We start from the raw sequence: 17,446 nt of genomic DNA, 5'->3' as shown, positions 1-17,446 counted from the left end.
ACATACTGAATTATCCTTCTCTGATGGTCTTTTTTCTCATTCAGAATTTTCTTCATCAGATATTGATACTAACAAATCTACTTTTTTATTTTTATTAGAGTACATTTGTTCTTTGTTGAAAAGGTGTTGATTATTTTGGTATATTGAGGTAACTAGTTCTTTTTCAAGACTAGCTAACATTTTATTTCTGCTTATTAATCTTCTGTGTTTTCAGAAGTTTTTTTCCAGTTCCTGATACTAGGGAATGGAATAGGCTGAAAAATTTCTTTTTTTCCTTCTTCGGTTTTTAAATTATATTCTTTGCCGGCAGTTAGTTTTCAGTTTTGAGGATTCCCCAAATTAATGGGGCTCTCTCTACTCCTGCTAAATATGCTATTGTTTCTATAGCAAAATAGTATTTATTTTATTTATTTTTTTTCCTTCAGATGGTTGTATCTTATTTAAGGAAAATTATTTATTTCAGGTACTTTTCTTGGACCTGTAATTTATTTGGATGATGTTGCAATTGCTTCATTTTTTTGTTTGGATACTTTAAGATCAAGTATCGGATTTTGATTTATTTAGCATTGTTACAGGGACAAAATCTACTACTTATTTGAAGTTCAGACTAAGTGCTATTGCATTGTCTTGTTATCTTGCATTTGTTGATTATGCAAGTCCAGTGTGTTGATTGATCCTTTAATTTGATTAACATGCTAATAATTTCATTTGTGTCTTCATTTTATTGAATATTTTCGCAAATGAGGTTTAATCTATGTCTTTAGCTGTTTTAGCTAGAAGAATTTTGTGATTTCTAAAAATCCATATTTCTTTTTTTCCAAGATAATCAATTATTTGGTTCATAATTGGATTCAATTCTTAACTGTTACTCTGGGCTTCAAGATTGAGTTCTAAGACTAAAACTTTAAGCTTATTTTAGTTTTGTTGTTCTTACTAAGGAACGGAATCCTAAATTCTTACCCAAGTAACATGTTTTTAATTGGAAGTTTTTCAGTTCAAAGTCAGCTCCCTAAATTTGCATGCATGTGCCGTATTCCAGCTTGGCTGGTAAGGGGCAGGTTAAGACTTTTTTGAAATTTGTTTGGTTCTATTCGGTCAAAATTTCTTAGATTTTGGGTACAGAATAAGATTCAGAGTAAAACCGTCTGTGAGAAGTCTTTTTTTTCTCTATTATATTCCAGCTATTCCAGTAAGGCTAACACTTTCCTTAAGTGTGTTTAAGACCTATATATTTTGGGTATTGGTGAAGAGCGGCTGGTCACCCGTCGGGGCTCAAGCGCTACTCAGACCTGGAGTTTTCTGGGGTATTTATTCCAGTTCCATTTTTAGGAAATGGGTTTTGGGGTTTTATTCAAGACTAAACATTGTTCTAAAGATAGAAAATCTTTTTGAATTGTCATATAAGTATACCATCTTTTAGAATGGTGTTTTTATGGTCTATTTTGCCTTTTTTGGTCATTGATGCATTATTTGTTTACAATAAGATACAATAGATGCATATCTTCTGTTTTCATTTCAGATTATTTTTATTTTCTGAGATTCTCTTTTTTGACAAGCATTACCAATTTGTTACTTTTCTTTCTGGTCTAGCGACAGTTCTAAGAATCTTTTCAAGGTTCTCAGTGTTCCTTATTTGGACGGTCTCGTGGTACTGGCTCAGTCTTTTCGTTCTGCGGAATCTCATACGATTTAACTTTGTTGTTTCTTCAAGTCATGGTTAGAGGATCTTTTTATCAAAAGCTCCTTGATTCCTCTCACACAAGGGTCACCTTTTTTTTAGGTTTCCAGATAGATTGTGTCAATGTCTTTGTCTCTAACAGACAAGTGACAATTTATTGGGTTCCGTTTGTCGGAATCTTCAGTCTCTATTATTTCCTTCAGTTGCTATATATGCATGGAAGTTTTAGGTCTCATGGCTGCAGCATTGGATTCGATTCCCTTTGCTCATTTTCATAGGAAACCATTCCAGTTTTTTTATGCTGAATAATGGTGCAGGGATTCTAGGATATCACTTTTTATATCTTTGAATCCTAATGTTTAACTATCTTTGATCGGTGGTTAAGTTTATAATTATTTAGTTCTACGGGTCTCTTCGGTTCTTTCAACCTAGACCATGATCTTTACAGATGCGAGTCTTTCAGGTTGGGAGGCTGTCTGAGGATCTCTGTAAGCACAAGGGGTTTGGAAATTTTAGGAGGCGAGATTACCACTCAACATTTTGGAACTCCGTGCAGTTTTCAGAGCTCTTCAGTTCTGGCCTCTTCTGAAGAGAGAATAGTTTATTTGTTTTTAGACAATGTCACAACCGTGGTGTATGTCAATCATCAAGGGGGGACTCACAGTCCTCAGGCTATGAAAGAAGTATCTTGGATACTTGTATGGGCAGAATCCAGCTCCTGTCTAATTTATGTGGTTCATATCCCAGGTATAGACAATTGGGAAGCGGATTATCTCAGACGCCAGATGTTACATCCGGGCGAATGGTCTCTTCATCCAGAGGTATTTTTTCAGATTGTTCAAATCTGGGGACTTCCAGAAATAGATCTGATGGCCTCTCATCTAAACAAGAAACTTCCCAGGTATCTGTCCAGATCCAGGGATCCTCAGGCAGAAGCAGTGGACGCGTTGTCGCTTCCTTGGAATTATCATCCTGCTTATATTTTTCCGCCTCTAGTTCTTCTTCCAAAAGTGATTTCCAAAATCCTAATGGACGATCATTTGTACTGCTGGTGGCTCCAGCATGGCCTCACAGGTTTTGGTATGTGGATCTCGTTCGGATGGCCAGTTGCCAACCTTGGACACTTCCCTTAAGGCCAGACCTTCTGTCTCAAGGCCCATTTTTCCATCAGGATCTCAAATCATTAAATTTGAAGGTATGGAAATTGAACGCTTAATTCTTAGTCATAGAGGTTTTTCTGACTCAGTAATTAATACTATGTTACAGGCTCGTAAATTTGTGTCTCAGAAGATCTATTACCGAGTCTGGAAGACTTACATTTCTTGGTGTTCTTCACATAAATTCTCTTGGCATTCTTTTAGAATTCCTAGAATTTTACAATTTCTTCAAGATGGTTTGGATAAGGGTTTGTCTGCAAGTTCCTTGAAAGGACAAATCTCTGCTCTTTCTGTTCTTTTTCACAGAAAGATTGTTAATCATCCTGATATTCATTGCTTTGTACAGGCTTTGGTTCATATTATTAATACGTCATTAAGTCAACCTCTCCTCCTTGGAGTCTCAATTTGGTGCTGAGGGCTTTACAGGCTCCTCCGTTTGAACCAATGCATTCTCTGGACATTAAATTACTTTCTTGGAAAGTATTGTTCCTTTTGGCTATCTCTTCTGCTAGAAGAGTTTCTGAGTTATCTGCTCTTTCTTGTGAATCTCCTTTTTCTGATTTTTCATCAGGATAAGGCAGTGTTACGGACTTCATTTAAATTTCTTCCTAACGTTGTGAATTCTAACGACATTAACAAAACTTTTTGATTTGGGTTGTGGATTATTTTTTCAGCGGAATTGGCTGTCTTTATTTATCCCTCCCTCTCTAGTGACTCTTGCGTGGAAGTTCTACATCTTGGGTATCTGCTATCCCATACGTCACTAGCTCATGGACTCTTGCTAATTACATGAAAGAAAACATAATTTATGTAAGAACTTACCTGATAAATTCATTTCTTTCATATTAGCAAGAGTCCATGAGGCCCACCCTTTTTGTGGTGGTTATGATTTTTTTTGTATAAAGCACAATTATTCCAATTCCTTATTTTTGATGCTTTCGCTCCTTTCTTATCACCCCACTTCTTGGCTATTCATTAAACTGAATTGTGGGTGTGGTGAGGGGTGTATTTATAGGCATTTTGAGGTTTGGGAAACTTTGCCCCTCCTGGTAGGAATGTATATCCCATATGTCACTAGCTCATGGACTCTTGCTAATATGAAAGAAATTAATTTATCAGGTAAGTTCTTACATAAATTATGTTTTCAATTAATTTCCTCTGGTGTTAGTCAGAGGGGGAATCTGGATTAGTCTATAAATAGATCTAAGTCTTGTCTCTTATTGATCCCTTTTGGACACTTACGCCTAGATTTAGAGTTTGGCGTTAGCCGTCAAAACCAGCGTTAGGGGCTCCTAACGCTGGTTTTGGCTGCCCGCTGGTATTTAGAGTCAGTCAGGAAAGGGTCTAACGCTCACTTTGCAGCCGCGACTTTTCCATACCGCAGATCCCCCTACGCCATTTGCGTATCTTATATTTTCAATGGGATCTTTCTAACGCCGGTATTTAGAGTCTTGGCTGAAGTGAGCATTAGAATTCTAACGACAAGACTCCACTATCAATAAATTAATTAAATAAAATACCTACAAATAAATACAATTAAATAAACTAACTAAAGTACAGAAAATAAAAAAAGAACTAAGTTACAAAAAAATTTTTTTTTACAAACATTATAAAAAGATTACAACAATTTTAAGCTAATTACACCTACTCAGCCCCCTAATAAAATAACAAAGCCCCCCAAAATAAAAAATGCCCTACCCTATTCTAAAATACAAATAGAAAAGCTCTTTTACCTTACCAGCCCTTAAAAGGGCCTTTTGCGGGGCATGCCCCAAAGAATTCAGCTCTTTTGCCTGTAAAAAAAACATACAATACCTCCCCAACATTACAACCCACCACCCACATACCCCTAATCTAACCCAAACCCCCCTTAAATAAACCTAACACTAAGCCCCTGAAGATCTCCCTACCTTATCTTCACCACGCCGGGTATCACCGATCTGTCCAGAGGAGCCTCCGAAGTCTTCATCCAAGCCCAAGCGGGGGCTGAAGAAGTCCATCATTGGGCTGAAGAGGTCCATCATCCGGCTGAAGTCTTGATCCAAGTGGGCGCTGAAGAGGTCCATCATCGGGCTGAAGTCTTGATCCAAGCAGGTGCTGAAGAGGTCCATCATCGGGCTGAAGTCTTCTATCAAGCGGCATCTTCAATCTTCATCCATCTGGAGCGGAGCGGAGCCATCTTCTTCCAGCCGACGCGGATCCATCCTCTTCTACCGACGCCTACTCGCCGAATGACGGTTCCTTTAAATGACGTCATCCAAGATGGCGTCCCTCGAATTCCGATTGGCTGATAGGATTCTATCAGCCAATTGGAATTAAGGTAGGAAAATTCTGATTCAAGTTCAATCCAATTGGCTGATCCAATCAGCCAATCAGATTGAGTTCGCATTCTATTGGCTGATCGGAATAGCCAATAGAATGCAAGCTCAATCTGATTGGCTGATTGGATCAGCCAATCGGATTGAACTTGAATCTGATTGGCTGATTCCATCAGCCAATCAGAATTTTCCTACCTTAATTCCGATTGGCTGATAGAATCCTATCAGCCAATCGGAATTCGAGGGATGCCATCTTGGATGATGTCATTTAAAGGAACCGTCATTCGGCGAGTAGGCGTCGGTAGAAGAGGATGGATCCGCGTCGGCTGGAAGAAGATGTCTCCGCTCCGCTCTGGATGGATGAAGATTGAAGATGCCGCTTGATAGAAGACTTCAGCCCGATGATGGACCTCTTCAGTGCCCGCTTGGATCAAGACTTCTGCCCGATGATGGACCTCTTCAGCCCGATGATGGACTTCTTCAGCGCCCGCTTGGATCAAGACTTCAGCCCGATTATGGACCTCTTCAGCCCGATGATGGACTTCTTCAGCCCCCGCTTGGGCTTGGATGAAGACTTCGGAGGCTCCTCTGGACGGATCTGTGATACCCGGCATGGTGAAGATAAGCTAGGGAGATCTTCAGGGGCCTAGTTTTAGGTTTATTTAAGGGGGGTTTGGGTTAGATTAGTGGTATGTGGGTGGTGGGTTGTAATGTTGGGGGGGGGTATTGTATGTTTTTTTTTTTACAGGCAAAAGAGCTGAATTATTTGGGGCATGTCCCGCAAAAGGCCCTTTTAAGGGCTGGTAAGGTAAAAGAGCTTATCTATTTGTATTTTAGAATAGGGTAGGGTATTTTTTATTTTCGGGGGCTTTGTTATTTTATTAGGGGGCTTAGAGTAGGTGTAATTAGCTTAAAATTGTTGTAATCTTTTACTAATGTTTGTAAATTAGTTTTTAATTTTTTGCAACTTAGTTCTTTTTTATTTTTTATACTTTAGTTAGTTTATTTAATTGTATTTATTTGTAGGTATTTTATTTAATTAATTTATTGATAGTGTAGTGTTAGGTTTAATTGTAGATAATTGTAGGTATTTTATTTAATTAATTTATTGATAGTGTAGTGTTAGGTTTAATTGTAACTTAGGTTAGGATTTATTTTACAGGTAATTTTGTAATTATTTTAACTAGGTAGCTATTAAATAGTTCTTAACTATTTAATAGCTATTGTACCTGGTTAAAATAAATACAAAGTTGCCTGTAAAATAAATATTAATCCTAAAATAGCTGCAATATAATTATTATTTATATTGTAGCTATGTTCGGGTTTATTTTAAAGGTAAGTATTTAGCTTTAAATAGGAATAATTTATTTAATAAGAGTTAATTTTTTTCGTTAGATAAAAATTATATTTAATTTAGGGGGGTGTTAGTGTTAGGGTTAGACTTAGCTTTAGGGGTTAATGAATTTAATAGAGTAGCGGTGAGGTCCGGTCGGCAGATTAGGGGTTAATACTTGAAGTTAGGTGTCGGCGATGTTAGGGAGGGCAGATTAGGGGTTAATAATATTTATTATAGGGTTATTGAGGCGGGAGTGAGGCGGATTAGGGGTTAATTACTTTATTATAGTAGCGGTGAGGTCCGGTCAGCAGATTACGGGTTAATAAGTGTAGGTAGGTGGCGGCGACGTTGGGGCGGCAGATTAGGGGTTAATAAATATAATATAGGGGTCAGCGGTGTTAGGGGCAGCAGATTAGGGGGACATAGGGATAACGTAGGTGGCGGCAGTGTACGGAGCGGCAGATTAGGGGTTAAAAAAAATATGCAGGTGTCAGCGATAGCGGGGGCGGCAGATTAGGGGTTAATAAGTGTAAGGTTAGGGGTGTTTAGACTCGGGGTACATGTTAGGGTGTTAGGTGCAGACGTTGGTCCCATAGGAAACAATGGGGCTGCGTTAGGAGCTGAACGCTGCTTTTTTGCAGGTGTTAGGATTTTTTTCAGCTCAAACGGCCCCATTGTTTCCTAGGAGGGAATCGTACACGAGCACGTTTTTGAAGCTGGCCGCGTCCGTAAGCACCGCTGGTATTGAGAGTTGCAGTGGTGGTAAATTATGCTATACGCTGCCTTTTTGTATCCTAACGCAGCCCTTCTGTGAACTCTAAATACCAGCGGTATTTAAAAGGTGCGGGAGAAAAAAAGCACACGTAGCTAACGCACCCCTTTGGCCGCAGAACTCTAAATCTAGCGGTTAGTCTGTAAAGTGAAGATACAAAAGGCTTCTTTCCTTTGAAGCTTACTAATTCTATCACCTCCTCTGATGTCTTTGCTAATGTAGTCTATGCCTACGAATGAGAAGAGGTGTTTAATATGTGTGCCATGAGAACGAAAGTGTTTAGCCACCGGTGTTCTAGGAACAGCCTCTTCTAATGATAGTAGGTGTTGTCTAATGCGGTCCTTGAGGGGGCGTGTGGTGAGGCCTACATATTGTAGGAGGCACTGTTGGCATGTGATTAAGTACACCACAAATTGGCTGGTACAGTCTATTCTTTGTCTAATGGGAAAAGTTTTTCCCGTAGTTGAGGATCTAAACTGGTCACTCTTTTGGGTATAATTACAACTTTTACATATGCGCCCACATTTGAAAAAGCCTATATGTGGAGTCAACCAGTTAGTGTTATGTTGGGGTTTCAAAGTGAAGTCTTTGTCACCTACTGTGGGGGCTCTTTTGGCCACACACTTTATTTGCTGTCTTGTTATATCTTTGAGTTTATGGTCGCTTTGTAAAACAGGTAAATACTTATATATTATTTTACAGATGTCTTCATACTGTCTACTATATTGAGTAGAGAAGACTATTTCTTTGGTGGTTATATTCTGTTTAGTGTTAGTACGTCTGTTGCTTCTTTTAGAGCTAGTGAATAATGTATATCTGTCTATTTTACCAACCTCATTTGCTGTTTTAATCACAGTGGCCTTATTGTATCCTCTTTCTACAAGTCGAGTAGTAATTTGATCAGCTTGATCCTTATATTGTTGGAAGTTAGAACAATTCCTCCGGGCCCTTATATACTTGCCCTTTGGTATACCTCTTATGTTATGTCTTACATGGCATGAGTCTGCCCTCAGTATTGTGTTGCGTGCTAGGGCCTTCCTGTAGACAGAGGACACAATGTTGTTATTAGCATCAATTGTCAGTTGTAAATCAAAATAGGCAATTGATCTAGGATGAACATTGTATGTAAAGCTCAGGTTGGTAAAGTTCATTTCTGGGGGAAATTCAACAACAATTAAAATTATGGGCAGGCGAAAAGTGAGTTTAAAATCCTCCACTAAATACAAAATATAGAGAAAATAACTCATTGTGTAAACCATTTACAAATCTAAACAAGTCAGAAGACTTGCTTTAAACCCAGAAACTCTCTGACTACACTGTTTCCAATGCAGCAAAGGAATCTGGGTAAGATATGCAAATGAGGTTCACAATGACTCACCTTTATACTTTTAGCCTGCTTTTTAAGACAGACTTCCCTTTATGCCACAGCACTGCTGCATTACACAGCTTTTTCTGGGGGAAAATCAACAACAATTAAAATTATGGGGAGGCGAAAAGTGAGTTTCCCCATAATTTTAATTGTTGTTGAATATCCCCCAGAAATGAACTTTACCAGGCAGTGATTTAACCTACTCCCAGCTGATGAGTGGCAATAACCACGAAACAGCTGTCCTGGGATTGGTCTAAATCACTGTACTAACCCTAGCTAAGCATTAAAGCTGTGTAATGCAGCAGTGCAATGGCATAAATGGAAGTCTGTCTTAAAAAGCAGGCTAAAAGTATAAAGGTGAGTCATTGTGAACCTCATTTGCATATCTTACCCAGATTCCTTTGCTGCATTGGAAACAGTGTAGTCAGAGAGTTTCTGGGTTTAAAGCAAGTCTTCTGACTTGTTTAGATTTGTAAATGGTTTACACAATGAGTTATTTTCTCTCTCTATATATATAATGTGTAGAGATGGGAAGTTCAATTCATTTTGATGAATCGGTTCATTTCGGACGGTTTGTTTAACTGAACCGGTTCATGAACCGATTCATCAGTTCACTTTTTGGGCACGTGATGTGCAAGGAGCAGAGCCGCTCTGGGGATCCGATTCTTGACTCGTGAGTCACTGTCTGACAATACAAACAGCACAGTACATAGAACAGAGTATGCTGCGTGTTGCCTGGGTCTCACACAACCTGCAGCATACTCTGTTCTATGTACTGTGCTGTATTTGTCTAATATTTGCACAGACTGAAAGGTTAATACAGTGACAGTGCCACAGTGAAATCTCAGCATACAAACTGCTGCTAACAGAATTTACAAGTTAACATGAGTAGTGTCCCTTAGAAATGCAGCGTTATCTGTGGGGAGAAAGCAATATGTGGGGCAACTGCGAGCCTGGTAACCTGCTATAATAATCCCCATAAACAAGTTATCATCTTACAACAAACTTGGCAGCAAGGGCTGCTGTGCTTTGTAAAAGTTTACACTGTTTAATATACATAGGACCCATCTTACACAGCTGTTTTATATTCTATCTGGGAGACAGCTGCTTACTCTACAACATAGTGCATAGAACTGAGTATGCTGCGTGTACACAACATGCAGCATACTCTGTTCTATGTACAGTACAATGTTGTATTTGCCTATCTAACAAAAGACTGGATATCCATGAGTGATAACCACTTTATTTATGTAATAGGTTATATACAACATATAGATTAACATATTAACTATTATAGAGCTCCACAACGATATTTGGGGTTAATTTAGGGTTAACAGGGGTCCTTAGGTATGGTGGGGAGTATTTATGGTAAGGGAGAATAAGGGTTAATTGAAGGTTCAGTTAGGGGTAAATGCAGGAATCTATTGATAACTGATCTGATGTGACCTATTTGAATCAGTGTACTGTTATCTAACTGATTCATTGCAAAGGAGTTGGTTAACAGTACAATGATTCGTATGTAAACAGTTCACTTCTTGAGTCAGTAACAGTACTGGTAATATGATCCTAGAGTGAGGCTGTCTGATTCTGCTGAGTGATTCGTTACAAAGGAGGAGTTAGCAGAAGCAGTACACACTCTAGAATCGTATTACCAGTGCTGTTGCAGACTCAGGAAGTGAACTGTTTGAAACGAATCAGTTCAGTCTGGTGAACTGATTCATACAGTTCACTGAAAAGATCCAGTTCAAATGAACGATTCGTTCATGAACTGGACATCACTAATAATGTGTGTGTGTGTGTATATATACTGTGTATATATATATATATATCTCTATATATATATATGTGTGTGTGTGTGTGTGTGTATATATATATATATATATATATATATATATATATGTGTGTGTGTGCGTGCACTCTCCCTCTGTTCTCCCCCCTTTCTCCCCCCCCTCTCTCTCCCTGGTTTCTTCCCCTCTCTCTATTCCTTTGTTCTATCCCCCTCTCTCCACCATCTGTTCTCGCCTCTCTCTCTCTGTTCTCATTCCCTCTCTCCCTCTGTTCTCCTTCCCTCTCTCCCTCTGTTCTCACCTCTCTCTCCCTCTGTTCTCATCCCCTCTCTCCCTCTGTTCTCACCTCTCTCCCTCTGTTCTCCTCCCCTCTCTTCCTCTGTTCTCCTCCCCTCTCTCCCTCTGTTCTCCTCCCCTCTCTCCCTCTGTTCTCCTCCCCTCTCTCCCTCTGTTCTCATCCCCTCTCTCCCTCTGTTCTCACCTCTCTCCCTCTGTTCTCCTCCCCTCTCTCCCTCTGTTCTCCTCCCCTCTCTCCCTCTGTTCTCCTCCCCTCTCTCCCTCTGTTCTCACCTCTCTCTCCCTCTGTTCTTCTCCCCTCTCTCCCTCTGTTCTCCTCTCTTCTCTCCCTCTGTTCTCACCTATCTCTCCCTCTGTTCTCATCCCCTCTCTCCCTCTGTTCTCACCTCTCTCTCCCTCTGTTCTCCTCCCCTGTCTCCTTCTGTTCTCACCTCTCTCTCCCTCTGTTCTCCTCCCCTCTCTCCCTCTGTTCTCCTCCCCTCTCTCCCTCTGTTCTCCTCCCCTCTCTCCCTCTTTTCTCACCTCTCTCTCCCTCTGTTCTCCTCCCCTCTCTCCCTCTGTTCTCACCTCTCTCTCCCTCTGTTCTCCTCCCCTCTCTCCCTCTGTTCTCCACCTCTCTCCCCCTCTGTTCTCTTCTCTCCCTCTGTTCTCCTCACCTCTCTCCCTCTGTTCTCCTCCACTCTCTCCCTCTGTTCTCCTCCCCTCTCTCCCTCTGTTCTCCTCCCCTCTCTCCCTCTGTTCTCCTCACCTCTCTCCCTCTGTTCTCCTCCCCTCTCTCCCTCTGTTCTCCTCCCCTCTCTCCCTCTGTTCTCACCTCTCTCCACAGGGCATCAAGCTCCGTACGGAGCTTGATAAATTGACCCCTTGGTATCTTTTGTTGGAAAGCAGGGACGTTCGTAAGCTTAGGATCCTGCCCATTCCTGGAGCACTATATGGCAGCAGTTTTTGCTTTACCTTTACCTTTTTGTGACAAACCAAAATAAAATATTTTAACAAGTTTAAATAGTGACACGACAGGCTTTTTTTTTTTAGGTTATTTCCTTTTAAATATAGGAAGCTCTTACTCCATAGCATCTTTGGATCTTTTCCAGATAAGCCCCACCACTAATGCAAACAGTGCACGCGCCAAAAGTTAAGCCCCGCCACTTTTGCCAGTTCCAATGTAATGCACGCACGCAACAGTGACGTATTACAATTTGCAATAAAAACAATGAACTTTCTTTCTTTCGACTGTCGTTCATGACAAGGAGACGGCAATACTTTTTTTGCAAACACACGGAGTGATCCATCTGCAACGTTTATGCAACAATGGGCCCCAAATGACACTTTCCACTGTTTCTGACAGGTGGAGGTGTAATGCACGACAGTGTCGTCAAGAAATCGCTCTTAGAAAGGGAACTTGGCTGGAACGGTCTAGGATGGAGTTCAGGACAGTAATTCTATTTATTTATTGCTGGTCTAAAAATCTGACAAGTATGAAATTCTGCTCTGAGGAATTATCTATTGGCCACACGACCGCTGTTGACTGGAAGAACTTTCTTCGCGAAATTTGTGCCTGGCGTCTTTTGCAGAATCCAACTATTGTCGGTGGGCCAGGTCTACACGTCGATGAAACGCTAATATCTCACCGTAAAAACAACGCAGGGCGAGTCCTTCCCCAGCAGTGGATTTTCGGAGGGATCTGCAGGGAGAGTAAAGAAGTGTTCATGTATGCAGTTCCAGATCGAACTGCGGACACTCTGATGCACACAATACAGGCCTGCATAGCTCCCGGCTCAATCATCATTTCCGATATGTGGCCATCATACAAAGGAATTGAAACGATTCTTTCAATGAATTATACTCATCAAACGGTTAATCATAGTGAAAACTTTGTGGATCCAACGACTGGAGCTCACACACAAACCATTGAATCTTTCTGGCACGTCTACAAGATGCAGAATAAGCGCCAATGCGGCACACACAGATCTTTAGTGGACAGCTACTTGTGTGAGTTCGTTTGGAGGCAAAGGTACCGAAATATGGACCTTTTCATGCAAATTATCAATGACCTGTCCCAATTTCACCCTCTTAAATAAAAAATAAAGACCTGTCCCAATTTCACCCTCTTAAATAAAAAACAAGTTTCAATGCAAAATAAAAGTACAAAGTTTCAATGCACCGATAAAAAATAAAAGTACAAAGTTTCAATGCAGCGTCTTCAATAAAAAATAAAACTACATAAACTACAATACAAAATAACAATATAAGTTACAGTTTAGTACAAGTTTAATTTAATTTCACAAGTACAAGTTTCATTTCACACTGTTCCTGTTCAATAAACAATAAATGTACAAGTTTCATATCTTTTTTTTTTTTTCATATTTGTTGCGGCGGGGCTTAACTTTTTGGCGGGGCTTATCTGGAAAAGATCCGCATCTTTAGTGGAACAATTTCGGGTTATATTTGAATACATTGAAGGTTTGATTAAATGTTCTCTTTGTGGAACAAAAGGAAACGTTTATGCTGTAGTGTATACATTGAAGAACATTGTTAGAGGTTATATTTGCTATGGAAATAATATGCTTTGAATATTATGATTTCCCATCACATAGCCATTGTCTGAGAAAAGAACATATGTGTTATGTTTATTATTATGAATAGCAATTATTGAATTCACCTTCGCAGAACAACTTCACACGTCTTGAACTTTCCCGATAAACAAATATTGTTTGGTCAAAAAAAAAAAGAGAGCGTTTTTTTTCATGATTTGTTTTTGCAGCAGGTCACAGGAAAGCAATTAGTATTGAGTCAATGCATCTTATTATCTAAACGTCTACATCAGAAAAAAATACAAGTAATTCCATCAGCACCTTTTGATAGCTCTCCATGAAAGCAAATTCATGTTCAGCAGGATTTCAAAAAGGAACAATTTGCAGTCTTTGTAACTATGTGAGACATTGAAAAATTAATGAAAAAAATATTGCCTGTCTCTCTGATGGTCATAAAAAAACTCTTCTGCATAAATTCTCGTAGGCTGATGTGATAACTGTCCAGGGTCAAATTCTCCTCTAGTTACCTAGATTAAAAACTAATTTCTCTAAAGTATATTCTATATTGAAGCTTTTTCATGCAAATAAATAGCCACTAGCCAAGTTTTTTCCGGTTTTATTAGCTGTGCATGTCATGAATTTAAACAGAACGTTTTGTTCTAGCGCCTAATTAAATGGCTATAAGGGAAGGTCTATTCTTGGCATACATAAGATTAGAATCAGTTCAGACGCTAGTTCTATCTGAGAGGCGTCATGATAGCTCAACCTTATATTGACAGTTTAATCTTTTTTTGTTTTATAAAAGATTAATAGTTCAGCGTTGGCCATTTCTGCATAAAATGAATTGAGAGTCCAATTGGTGTCAATCCACGGCTAACTTACTTGCTCTACTGAAGATGGCATTCAGCAATGGGACATTGGAGATAATTATATGCATAAAAAAAAGAAAAATGATAAAAATATATATGTTCTTAGAAAAATAATCTGAGAGCAAAGAAACTGCAATTACCATTTTAATGGGACATAGAAATGTCATTTTTAACGTCTTGAGCAGACAAAATCCAATACATTTAAAAGAAAAATCAGTATTTAAAGGGACATAATAATGTCATAACAAAACATTCTAATGCATAAGGGCATTGTATTGCTGTACAAAGTCTTCAGTGTGATTATGGGGCTATTCTATAAAATTCATGAGTCTAGACGTGGTTTTCCATGCTGACACTAGCAGGGGCAGCCCTCATGGAATTCCATAAAAAAGGGGCTGTCCCTGCGAGTAGCGAGACGTCTGCAATAGAAATAACGAGAGCTCTTTGTTAGGTAAAAGTCTGCAATGGAGGACAAAGCACAGAGGGAGAACCTGGTGTTTATTTAAACCTTAATATTACCCCTAATACAATTCAAATTACACTGTTGTCAGTGCACTGTACCTTAAATTAGCTCTTTTTGTGTACTTAGGTTTTCATTTCAGAGTATTTTCGTTTTTTTGAGGATTTTGATAAAAGCTCGCCAACTTTTAAGTTACGAGAAAAAACAGTGAGGTCTGTAGGGTGGAAATGTTTACAGAATTACGCTGGGATCTAAGAGACAACTTCATATGCGCCCATGGAATGCCCTTGTGCAGCCCATTTTACAAAAAAAAAAATTCTTTTCATTTTGTACTTAAATGACGAATTATGCTGTGCAAATGTAATACCATTTATTTCTGTGTAATTTACATTCAAATTTGATGTTTTTGATACAATACGATTTTTGGTGAACAATTTTGTTACAATTTTTGATGCACCTTAACAATACATTTTTTTCCTGAATATTTTTGTGTGAACGGTTTAATTATTCATTTCGTATGATTTTTAAATTATGATTTTCATTGTGCACTTTAGTAATGTCTGCATCTCCTCCCCATATGAAAGTGCAGTATAGGCTCCTTAGCGAGACACACTGTTTTCAGATTAAAAAGTGGCTTTATATAAATCCACCAGGGAAAGAGAAGACTGACAAGCATCCTTATAAAATCTCACCAGCCAGGAGAGCTTTTTAGAATGGGGCTCTAAATGTTTATCCAAACAGGTATCCAATACAGAGATACCCCAACCACCAGCAAAATTATTTTAAGAAAACCTTTATTTTCATAGGTTGGGTCCAAAAGACAGAGGAACAATGTTTCAAACCTGCAATAGGCTCTTAGTCATACATGACTTAGAAAATCTGCTTGGACATTCTGTACTGCTGTAAGATGAACAGCCAGTGGATTTTGGAGATTCTACTGTGCCCATACAAACATTATAGACACCTCCCTGAGAACCAGAATAATTATTGTACCTCCCTAAAGCCTGATATAGAATCTGTCAGTCCTGTTGTGCTTGAAAAAAGCCATTATCTCCAGAAGCTTTAAAGATAGAGTCTAACTTTCCTTCTCCCACCTGAGCATAGGACCCTTAACACACAGCACCCCAGCTGAACTTGTTGAAGTCTGTGTGTAGAGAAATTAAATCTGAATCCATCAGAGGAAGACACTTGGAGAGATTTGACCTTTTTAACTATTAATGAAGATACCTCTTGAGTTTCATTGGAAAAGGAATCTGCTGAGAGAGACCTAGGTGTCTCAGATAACATAGAAGAAAATTAAGTTGAAAAGACTGCATTCTCCATCTTGACCATTTTTTATGGATGACTGACTGAGGACATGTGGTCTAACATCCTTATCCAAAGATGCGCTGTTATCAATTTGTAAGACAAAACTCCAGTAAGAACTGAATCCGGAACATTTATTGTATTGAACTGAGCTCTCAGAAAGACCAGTGACTGGGTAGGATCCAACTGAGTCTTCTGAAAGATGACAAGCCAGTCGTGTTATTAAAGATATATATAAGATATATATATATATATATATGTATATGGAAGGTATAAGCGACCAAGATCAATTGGACAATAAGTCCAGACTTACTAGTCTTTAAGAGCCCCAAAGCTAAGCCCATAGACACTCTGGCAAAAGTTCTTGAAGCAGCAAATTGCGTGAATACAGTTCAAACACTTTATAAACACACCAAACAGTCCGTGCCCATAGAAACCCAACTTTCTTATTAGAACTGGATGCAAGTGACTTTCTGTGTAAAGTCCTTAGGCACTACCTGTATGGGACTAGAGACAACTGAATGCGTATCAGTTAACTGCTATGCGGCAGTGCCCACTTACCGGTCCTGGTGCCTTCCGATATCCAGAGTGAGTATCACTGGCTCTGCTCTCTGTAATGCTTGTGGGATAATTCCCTATCAGACCAATCCTGGCCAGTAGTCTTCTTATCCCAGCGTCAAGTGGCAAGGTAAGGAAATATCCCAGAACAAAAATATATAGAGAAAATGAGGATGCAATCCAATACTCAGTGTGAGGAGAGAAACAGGGAAATGGTCTCAGGAAGAGCAGGGTAATACACCAGACAGATAATCCAATACTTCATGGTACCAAAGGGGTTAAGCAGAGGGTGGTCAAGGAAGGCAGAGATCAAATCCCAGGCAGACAATCCAATCCTTCACGGTATCAAATGAGTTAAGCAGAGAGAGTAGTAGCAACGAGTAAGCAGTCCAAAGCAACACAGCAATTCAGGAGTTAATCAGAAGAGAGGTCAGTTGCAAGCAGAGGTTCAGAATCAGGCAGACATTTCAAAACCAAGCAGTTCAGGAGTTAACCAGTAGAATAGTCAATAAGCAGGCAGGTAGACAGCAATAAACTAGCACCCAGGAATACAAACAGTAACCTATACTTGGGCACTGTAGGTAAGTACTTACATAGGCGCAAATTTGCGCCAAGGAGGATTCAAAGGTGATCAGTCCGGCATCAAAGGGGAAATGGTGTGCAGCGATGATGTAATCCCACGACTCTCTGATGTGGTGCGTGCATACAAACACGTGACCCCCTTATCAAATTGGGAGGTAGGAGTCTGGCTGGAATTGTTCCGGTAAAGTGTAGATCCTCTATAGTCCTCAGACGAGGAGTCTAAGCTGTCAAAGCTTGTATGGGGCTAACAAGCAAATTCAAAACCTTCTCTGATGTCCTGGTATTGCTAATAGTTCAAAAAGAGAAGGTTGCAGAGACGGTTTCAGTTAAAAACATCCAATTTTATTCCAAGTGATTTAAAAAATACATAAGGAAAGTACTGGACATAAAATTCACAGAGTCACAGCATGTTTATCGCTAACATATT

Source organism: Bombina bombina, chromosome 7 (assembly GCF_027579735.1).
Source record: "Bombina bombina isolate aBomBom1 chromosome 7, aBomBom1.pri, whole genome shotgun sequence".
In the NCBI taxonomy this organism is placed as follows: Eukaryota; Metazoa; Chordata; class Amphibia; order Anura; family Bombinatoridae; genus Bombina; species Bombina bombina.
Note: the sequence above shows the minus strand (reverse complement) of the source record.